Genomic DNA, 11,419 nt, shown 5'->3' on the forward strand with positions numbered 1-11,419 from the left:
GCTTCATTGCCGCGAAATCTTTCATTGCCTTGGCACGACCTACCTTCCGGCTGAATATTTTGTAATATCGGTGCTTCCAGTTTATTGGCTCGTGTAGGAGGAATGGAATGTCTTTACGACGTGGTAAAAAGTTTTTATGCCAGACTCTACCTTTTGCGCTCGCTTGCGGTTTCTTGGCTCGCGATAAGGTAAAATTCCTTTTTTAGAATGCAGAGTTTTCAGAAGTCTTTAATGATGACAGTTGCAGCTTTTTAAGGCTGCTTTTCGGGTCAGGAGATCCCGCTGCGCTCCTTCTCCTGATTGAGGTACTGCAAGGTATTTTGTTATTAGTATTGATAATTAATAATAAATATCAAATTTTTGTTTATAAAAAAATATCCAATTTTTATGACACTAAAATTAGCTAACACTTGGACGAGATTTTTTACTTTTTTTTTTTAATAAAATAGGTCTAGAAAATTATTTTAAAAAATTGCATTTATAATTTTTTAGAGCTTCTAAAGATTGAATTTTTTAAGTAAATTTTTTTTACCACAATTTATTTGATAAAAAAAATTCTAAAAATTATTATAGCTCTAAATTTTAGTATCATTTTTTGAATTAATTTTTAACAAAATTTTTCGCTAAGAATGTAAAAAATGCCTTTTTTAACTTTTACATATTAAATATTATTCATGAAATATTTTTCTTTTTAAATTATAAATTTTAAACTTAAAAAATTCTTAAAAATAAAATTGATTATTATATTTACAGGTTTTGAAAAAAAAAAATTATTTATATATTTATAAATTGGTAAAATTTTATATGGTAAGTTTCTTAAATTAAAAAATTGTTATCTGATATTTATTGTAATAAATTAAATACAATATAATAAATAATTAAAAATTATTTTAGTAATAAAACATAACAACTTTAATAATAATATTAAATATTTACGTTCTTTTTACCAATCGCCACCATGATTATTATATTGCAAAACTGATATAAAAAATCACTTAATTAAAAAACTTAATTTTAACTATTATTATTAATAATTAATAAACTGTTTTGTTTAAAATTTCACTTTTACACTTGGAAAACGTGGTTGGTGTAATTTAAATCCACCAACAAGACCAACAATTGCCATGTGGTTGAAATAGGTTTGATGACAGAAAGATGGCGCGGTAGTCAGTATTAAAATGGCGGCAATTTTTAAAATTGCAGAAAAAATGATAAATATTCGTGTTTGTTATTATAGAAATTAATAATAAGAAATTATAAAAATAAAATTGAAAAAAAAATGACAATAAATTGTTATAAAAATTGGATTGTTAAATTTTGACTCACCAAATCTGCAGCTCTTGAAGTTTCTTCTAAAAAAAATTAAAAATTTAAATTATTAATTAATTAAAATATTATTTTTATTTAATAAAAATTATAAAAAATCAAACTTAAAATTATCCAGTTAAGAAAATAAATTTTCTTCTTAATAATTCAATTTTTATTTCACTTCACTTAAAAAATAAATTTTTTTTTCTTAAATCAAATCACAAAAAAAAATAATTTCTCACTTTTTACTCACGATTTAACACATTAACCACTATTTACACAAAAAAACACAACTTTTATGAACAAAATAAACCTAAATAATTATTTAAAATTAAATTAGCAGATATTTAATAATTTTAATAATATTTTATGACAATTTTTTAATTTTATTTAACAAAAAGATTTGTTCAAAAGAATTATTTTAAACAAACCGCATTTTTATTTTTTTATTTTCTAGATCTCAATTTTTTTTCTTATTTCTTTTTTGGCCATAAATGAAAATAAAGTTAGCTGAAATCTAAAAATGTTAATGATTTTTTTTATTTAGAAAATTATTATGAAAATTAAGTTAGCCGACATTTAAAAATTTTTAGAATTTCTTTTATTGAAAAAAATGATTAAAAAAAAATTTTTTTTTAAATTTCACTAGTAAAAAATCTTAAAAACTGTAAATGCAATTTTTTAAAAATATTTTTTTCTAATTTAACTATTAAAAAAAAATCAAAATATTAAAATCGTCGGGTGACTTTAGTATTGTGAAATTATTAAAAAAAATTTTTTATTTGTTAAAAACTTCAAAAACTATATGTTCAATTTTTTAAAAATTCATTTTAGTTATAGTTTAATAAATTAAGCAAAAGAAAAAAATCAAATATGTCGGCTAAATTTGTTATTATTGGCCATAATTATTTGGTTATAAAATTTTTAATGACATTAAAAAGAAGTTAAAGTTAGTAGTCACTTTTACCATCTTTTTAATTTTTTCACAAATAATTTTTTCCAAAAATTATTTTTAAAAATTTCAATTTTTTTTTAAATTTCTACATGTCAATTTTTTTTTTTAATTTTTAAAATTATCAAATAGCTGCACAATTTATTTTCATAAATTTCTAAAACTATTAAATATGTGCTCCGTTAATTTTCATAAATATTTTTAATAAAATGCAATTTTTAAAAAATAATTTTTCGAAACAAAAATTATTTGTCAAGAAAAACTAAAAAATAATCAAGTGACTGCTAGTTTTAATGTCATGCAATTTTTTAAATGTAATTTCAAGAGAAAATGTTTGTTTCTGTTAAATAAATTAAATAATTACTAATTAACTTCTAATTTTAATACTTTAATGTAATAAATAAATAAAAATAACAATTGAAACTCAAAAATATAAAGAATACCCGATAGAACGCGTCTTTTCCATCAGCCGGTCAGCCATTTTGTGATTCTCCCTATTTCTCCCCCGTCATGCTCTCTGACCTGCGCCCTAGCGGCGAAAATTCAAACTAACTCCTCAGACCGCCAGCAGAAACTTATAAAATAATTTAATCATTGATTATATGGTTTTAATCAATCCTCCGCCTTGCAAACTTTCAATTAAACTAGTGTTTGTGCAAACTCCATTTTAATAAACTTTAATTAACAGTTTCAATGTTACCATAAAGAATTTAATAAAAATTACCGCGTGAAAATAATAAAAAATTAATTAACAACAGTTGACCGCCTGTCAACAGCCTTATATCAAGTAAGCGTAAATAATATGGCCGATATGGCTCTCGATGATATTATTAAAAAGAAAAAATCACCACGAGCTCCTATTAAGTCTAATCGTGGGTAAGTTTTTAAAAAAATGATTAATTTAATTTATTTTATTTAATTAAAAAATAATTAATATTAAAATAATTTCATTTATTTAATTAAACTAACCTTAAATATTTATAATACTAAAGCTAGCCGACGTTTTTAATTTTTTTATTTTTTTTTAAATTATTTAATTAAAACTAAAAAATATTTTTAAGAAATTTCAGGTATTGTTTTTCAAGTTTTTTTAGGAATTAAAATTTCTACATGAATTTTCATGAAAGATTTTTTAACTCACAAATTAGAGCAAGAAAAATTTATTTAAAAAATTGCAATTTAGCTCTAAAAAATTATAGATACAATTTTTATAAAATAATTTTTTATACCTAGTTTATTATTACAAAACAAAAATTATAAAATTGACAATTTTAATGTCATAAAATTATGAAACTGAATTTAACAGACAATTTAGAAAAAGTTTTTAAACAAATTATTGTAAATTTTTTACAAGTCAAATTTTCTCTCATTCTTGTAATAATTTTTTCAATGAAAAAAAAAAAAAAAAAAAAAAAAACTAAAAATTTTCAGATAAGGTAAAGTACCCAGTACTTGAACACTTATAAAAATGGGACCAGTACTTGAACAGACTTTTCGAATTGTTATAATACAAAATCCGTAAATTTATTATGAGTAATATGTGCATCTTATAATTATTAAATGATACAGCAATAGATTTCTGTAAGTTTTTTCAATTATAAATCAAAACAATTATATTTTTATTAACTTAAAAGTTGATATGTCGAGAATCGCCGATAGATGCTATTTTTTTCATGAAAAAGGTTCTAAATCGTAAACCAAACAATCATTAAAAAAAAAAAAAACGGTGTATTATCATTTTAAGTAAAAAAAATTAGGAAAACGGTTGACCCTAAAGGCCATCCCTGCAACTTCCCACTAATTCCGTTAATACCTGGCCGCTTTTTTGAGCTCTTCGAGCTCAAAAGTACAATCTGTGTGTTGTTTTAATCTCTCCGAGCTCAAAAAGATACCTTTTCTATGCTTTTGAGCTCTTTGAGCTCAAAAGTCTGATAGAAGTTTGATAGAACACTATTTTTTGAATTTTCAAACCGCAATAACTTTTGAATAAATGAACCGATTTTTACGCGATTGGCGGCATTCTACGTAGTTTTTTAAGCCTTATTAATAATTTCTAAGTTTCAATTGGTCAAACTAGAAATTTCGGAGTAACTCCGAAAACACTTTTCGGTTTTCTTTCGTTCACGATATCTCTCGAACGAATCAACCGATTTTGACCGAATTGGCGGCGATCGACGTGATTTTTCAAGGTTGAGAGCTGATTAGTTTTTGGAATCGATCGGTTGAGCCGTTTAAAAGTTATCCCAAAAAAACCACCAGAAAAAATTTTTTTTCTTATTTTTTTTTTAGATTTCTCCAAATTTCTCAAAATCTATCGGTCCGAATCGGTTCGAATTAACAGGAAATCTAAGTTTGGCAAAGCCCTTTCGAATGGCACCAACCGCGATGAAATCAGTTCAACCGTTCAAAAGTTATAAGAGGTTTACATACTTACACACACACACACACACACACACACGCACGCACACACACACACACACACACACGCACGCACACACACATACAGACATAGTCACACACTCGCGGGAATAGTCAGGGAAGCTTCCTAGGACCTCAAAACGTCGAGATCTGATGAAAACTCGATTTTCGAAAAATGGGGTAAAACCAATAACTTCCCTATTTTTGAAAATTTTCAATTTTCTTAGCGGGAAGTTAAAAATTGTACCATCTAATGAAATAGTCTTTTCTAAATAACATATGCACGGAAAAAAGTAAACTGTAATATTCACTCGGATTCCGGTTAGTTTTTATAGTTTCAAACAGTAAAGCGGACATCAGGGTGGCAAAAATATAAATATTACAGAACTTAATGTAGAAAGTATAAAAGCCACAATTTATAATTTAATATCCAAAATAAGTGATTAGTAGCTGTCACTATAGTAAATAACGACTCTTTCATCTTAAAAAATTACTGTTTCAAACAGTAAAAATTACCATTTTAATAAATAGTCCATATTATGAGGAGAAGGGGAACTCAGATGAAAGAGAAGGGGGTCCCACTCTGGGAGAATTTAATATTTGAAACAGTAAAAATTATACTTTTAAAATATACATTTTACCAGCCCAAGCAAGTCAATAATTACAGTTTGATTTTTAGCGTTGCGTTTAAAATTTACCATTTTACTTTGTAAATATTGACGTTGCTTTGTATTAGAAATTTACTCATTTTATTTTTATACTTTTTACATATCATAAGATCATTTTTAGTTACGAAATGATAAATATCAAAGTCTGAATTCTTAATTATTATACTTTAACATTTTAGACATTTACATAGCGAATATTACTGTTTGAAATAGTATTTTCTTCCATGTAAAGAGTAAATTGTAACGTTTGAATGGTAAATATTCTAAAGTGAATAGTAAAATCACGATTTAACTGTTTGAAATGGTAATTTTTAGCAGTTGATCATTACTTATTATAAATCGACTGTTATTTATTACAGTTTACTTTTTTTCCGTGTGGGTGATTCTCTGTAAGGATGTTTTTGCTGTCCCAGGAATTTTTTATAAGAAAAATTGTTATTTTGTTACTAAAAAATTTATTACGAAAGTAAAAACATTTCTATTTGGAGCATTGAAAACTAAAATGAAATAAATTTTAGTTTTTTTGCTATAAATTCGTAAACCACCGAAATGTCAGTCCCCTGGGCTGTCCCATTCCTAAAATTAAAACTTTAAGATTAAATTTTAAGTTATTCCTCAATAATATATAATTTGGTCCATAATGTTTATATAATCTTAATTAGTTAACTAACAATCTTCTTCAATAAAAAGTACCGAAAGTTAATTTGTTTCATTAAATTCATTAAACCAAAGTTTGTCCCAGGCATTTTAAGATCAGTCCCCTGCCAGAAGTTCAAAGCCAAAAAAAAAATCCAGCGTGTTATTTTACCTTTTGTAAGGTTTATAAGAATCTAACTAGCCTTTAGTTAATAACCATAAGGCTGTTAGCGCTTTATCGTCATTTTATTTAGTGTCAAAGCACCGTTTGTGCTGAAAATATGTGTCTGGGCCACTTCAAAGCTCAGTCCCCTGGCAGCTATTTTTATTTATAATTTAGTTATAAAATTAAATCCATAAGTCTTAATATTATTCTAATTAATGTAAACATTCATTGAGAACTTAAAAAGTTGAATGCATTGAAATAGTTTGCTTGATTTTTCTCAATTTGATAAAAAAAAATAAAGTTTGGAAAATCCAAAAGTGCACGACTCATAATGCTCATTTAATTATGAAATATAAAAAAAAAAAAAAAAATTAAGTCGTTCAAAATTAAGCCCATAATAAAATAGAGATGAAATAGATGTGAAACCAATCTATTCGTGATGTGATTGGTTGAAAATATTTATTCTCATTCTGATTGGTTGAAAGTGAATATAATATACATAAACGACACATAAATATATCATGACAATAAATATGAGGCGCGCGCTTGCGCGCAAATTCAATTCTAGTTGCCGAAAAACAGCTGTAGTAGGAAGGTACTGCACAAGCGCCCCTGGTGGAATAAAATGTACATAATATCTATAGATATAGATATATCACCATCCATGTTAATTTTACATGGATATATATAGATATACAGTCTTGTAGTTTTTGTTTTTTATTAATTGCAATTAAACGACACTGAATTAATTAATCATTCGCATTCAGTGACCTACAATCGTCGATTAGAATTAAAAAAAAAAAAAATTTAACTCAAATAATGGATTTTTTCGCAAGTTACAGTGTTTCCGGGTTTCACACAGGACGGACAGGAAAATTTTTTGACCTATTTCGGTGTTTTTTTCCGATTCTATTGCAGTAAATCAATTTTTAAAAAGTATGAAATTAATCTCCATTAAATTATCTCGACAATAGTATGCAAAATATCTTGATTCCGTGAACTAACAAGGCTATAATAATAAAAATAGCCGCCAAAATGAGGCGAAAAAAATTTTTCGATCGTAAAGCACTCTCTGATGCTTCGCATCATGAGTCGTGCAAAATCAGTCCCCTGGCAATCAGTCCCCTGTCATGTTATATGGCAAAAAATACACAAATATCGAAAAAGTAAAATTAATTCGGCTGTTTATTTATTATAATTAAGCTGATAGTTTTGTAGCCCTTGTTAATTTTTTTTTCTAATAAAATCAAAAATAATTTGGTCGGACAATTTTGTACAGATTTAGGACGTCCTTACAGAGAATCACCCATATATTTTTGCAAAAATATAAACTATAATTTTCATATTAAATTTTAGCGTTCAACTATACCTCCAAATTTTCAAAGCGGTACCCATAACCTGAGCAGGTTGAGGCCGTATAAGTTTAACAGCACTATAACCTCTAATAGGTTTATAGATTAGTGATCAGCATTGTGATTTGTATTAATTACTGCAATTTAAATAACTTTTATGACTAAAAGTTAGTGTAGTTAAAAATTATTGAACGTTTTGAATTGAGTTTTTTTGATTTATAATTTAAAATTTGCTTTGTCATTCATAAAAAATGTAATTAAATAATTAAATACAAATATTTATCATTTTTAAATGAACATTTTAAATATTCACAGTATTATTTTTAATATTATTCAATAATATGTTATATTTCTTTAGATATAATCAATTCAAAATTGTTTATATTTTCATAAAAATCACTAATTTTAACAATAATTACATCTTTATGTATTAAAAGTAGGGTCAAATAAGTTTTACTTTGAAACCTGTTCAACTACTGAGTACTTTATCTTAAAAAAAATTTTCATTTGTAAAAACTTTAAAAACTCAAGTTAGTAAGTGCAATTTTTAAAAATATTTTTATTTCTAATTTAATAATTAAAAAATTAAAAACGTCGGCTAACTTTGGTGTTATAATTATTTATTAAATTTAATAAATTGAATAATTTAATTTATTTAATTGAACTAACTTTAAATAATTTTAGCGTACACAATGGCCCGGCAAGAGGTCGTCAAAGACCGAACATTCCCGTGATCACCCGACCAAAACGTCCCCCGGTAGTGACAGACGCCAGAATGAAGATAATTCAGAAGAATCGCGCGAAGCTGACAGACGCGAGAGATAAATTGGCAGAAATTGCCAAGCAATCGGACGCGAGGTTGAAGTTAGAGAAATTGCGCTCCGGTTTTAAGAAACCCGGCAATTCTTTTGGGACTATTTCAAGGAAGTCGGGGAGAAATGGTAAGTTGCAGCTGAGTACTAATAAAATTCCGCCGCTGTTGGGGAACTTGGCTCCGTACCCCTTGTCTGGAGCTGGACCTGGTCCTGAACATGGGGCTAGGCATGTCATTCCGATGAACCATCTTGGGGGACAACCGATGCCGGTTGGTGGTGGCAGGACTGTTAATTATCGCCCGCCTGTGGATTATCCGGAGGAGCCGGTGTATCAGGATGACTATTCTATGGATCTCCAGGTAATTTTATTTTATTTTTTAGAAATTAAATTAATCAGTATAATTTAAAAGTTTTTGAGATTAAGAATTTTCTTTTTAATAAATTTGTTTTATAGAAAAAATTTAAAAATTACTAAATGTCTAATTTAATGTAAATTTTTAATATAAAATCAGAAAATTTGATGATTTACAATAATCTATATTATTAATTCATATAAAATCGGTTTTTTTTAATGGAGTTTAGTTATGCAAATGTTGATATTTGTGCCTTTTAAAGGTTTCCATATCATTCTAGATAGTCAATTTATTATGATAAGTATAGAAACTTCATTAAAAATATCTCTAGATACATAATTATGATATTACCTTGTATCTTGAGAACTATTGATAATTTTAAAGATATAAGCTCACCCCGACATTACACTCATCGAGACCTTTCATTTGAGTACCCACATCAATTTTTCATATATTTTATATATTTATATATATCATATATATAAATATATGAAAAATATATAAAAATGCATGTGGGTACTCAAATGAAAGCTCTTGATGAGTAGAACATCAAGATGAACTTACATCTTTAAAAATATCAATAATTAAGAAATCACCTTGTATCTTGTGAACTATTGACATTTTTTAAGATATAAGCTCATCCCGACATTACGCTCATCGAGACCTTTCATTTGAGTACCCACATGAATTTTTCATATATTTTATATATTTTATATATTTATATAAGGTAAAAGCCCCAATATATGATCATGTACCAGTATATGATCACTCCATGTATTTGTATACCTATATTTGTGAATATAGATATACAAATACATGGAGTGATCATATACTGGTACATGATCATATATTGGGGCTTTTACCTTATATCATATATATAAATATATGAAAAATATATCAAAAATGCATGTGGGTATACAAATGAAAGCTCTTGATGAGTAGAACATCAAGATGAGCTTACATCTTTAAAATATCGATAATTAAGAAATCATCTTGTATCTTGTGAACTATTGACATTATTAAATATATAAGCTCATTCCGATGTTACACTCATCAAGACCTTTCATTTGAGTACCCACATCGATTTTCATATATTTTATATATTTATATATATATCACATATATGTATATATTAAAAATATATCAAAATACATGTGGGTACTCAAATGAAAGCTCTGAATCAGAAGTAACATCGGGATGAGTTTATACCTTTAAAATATCAATAATTAAGAAATGACCTTGTATCTCGTCAACTACTGACATTTCTAAAGATATAAACTCACCTCGACATTATACGCTCATCGAGACCTTTCATTTGAGTACCCACATAACTTTTTCATATATTTTATATATTTATATATATTATATATATGTATACATGAAAAATATATAAAAAATGCATGTTGGTACTCAAATGAAAGCTCTTAATAAGTGTAACACCATGATGAGCTTATAACTTAAAAAACATCAATATTTAAGAAAGTACAGTTCAATTTAACAAAAATCATTATTTTATAAACCAAAATTTTATTTATTTATTGTTCACAATTAATTGCAGTCACGTAGTGACTGCAAGGTTGCTGATTAGTAAATTAAATACGATATACATTTTTTTTTATAAAAAATTTATTTTATATAAATTTTATGCTAACCTTCACAATTTACTAAATGTTAAAATTTGTGTTAAAAATTGATTAATTTCTTAATAATAATCATTAAAAAATTTCAATAAAATTTTCTAGGTTCCTCTAAGAAGAACAGTCAGCAACGAGTACGCAGCCCCACCTCCACCGCCGCCACTCTTCGGAACGAAGAATAATCCATCATACGTGAACAACTGGTCGAACAAAAACAGCGTAAACACTTCAAGACTGGCCTCGTCGAGGCCAGTCAGCAGGTCTGTGCGCAAAACCGCGGAGCTAGACCGCCCTAGACAGCTAAAAGTAGTAGCCCGCGCGCCGCAATCTCTGCCGAGGCTAGAACCCGCTTACCACGACGATGACTGGAGCTTCGAGAGCAAGTCCCGGACAATAATCGACGAAGATGACCTGGAGGATGACGACAAGTACTACAGGAGCTCCAGGCAGCCGGGAGTTAAGTCCAGGCTGGACAGCATGAAGTCCAGGCCAGAGATAAACTCTCGCAGCAAGAGCTCCTCGACTACTGGGTACAGGATCGTGGTCAGCAACCTCCAGGCCAATGTCACGCAGGAGGACATCAAGGAACTCTTCGAGGATGTCGGGGAGCTCCTCGTCTCGAGGTTAGTTCGGACCTGGGCACCGCTGAGGTTATCTACAAGACCTTGAAGGATGCTACCAAGGCGGTGGAGACTTACCACAACCGCCAGCTTGATGGTCATCCTATGAAGTGCCTGCTGGTGAATCCTAGGCCGAAGAACAATCCAACTGCTCCTGCTGTACGACCTCTTTCTGAGTAATTATTTATTGTTTTTATTATTTTATTATTTTTTTTAATTTTTTTAAGGATTAGAAAAATTATTTGAAGATTATAAGCATATTATACTCAACTATTTTAGAAAATGACCTTGTATCTTGTCAGTTATTGACATTTTTAAGAGCCTCATTCTAATGGTTAAAGACTTCATCGAGACCTTTCATTTGAGTACTCCACATCAATTTCTTTTCATATATTTTATATATTTATATATATTATATATATGTATATATGAGAAAATATATATCAAAAATGCATGTGGGTACTAAATGAAAGCTCTTGATGAGTGTATCATCA

General features: G+C 27.8%; 1 pseudogene; it reads left to right on the forward strand.

The window, feature by feature from the left end:
• Positions 1 to 2,808: 2,808 nt before the first annotated feature.
• On the forward strand, positions 2,809 to 11,120 carry LOC123274047 (annotated as a pseudogene).
• The last annotated feature ends 299 nt before the right edge of the window (positions 11,121 to 11,419 follow it).

Source organism: Cotesia glomerata, unplaced genomic scaffold, assembly GCF_020080835.1.
Source record: "Cotesia glomerata isolate CgM1 unplaced genomic scaffold, MPM_Cglom_v2.3 scaffold_195, whole genome shotgun sequence".
NCBI lineage: Eukaryota > Metazoa > Arthropoda > Insecta > Hymenoptera > Braconidae > Cotesia > Cotesia glomerata.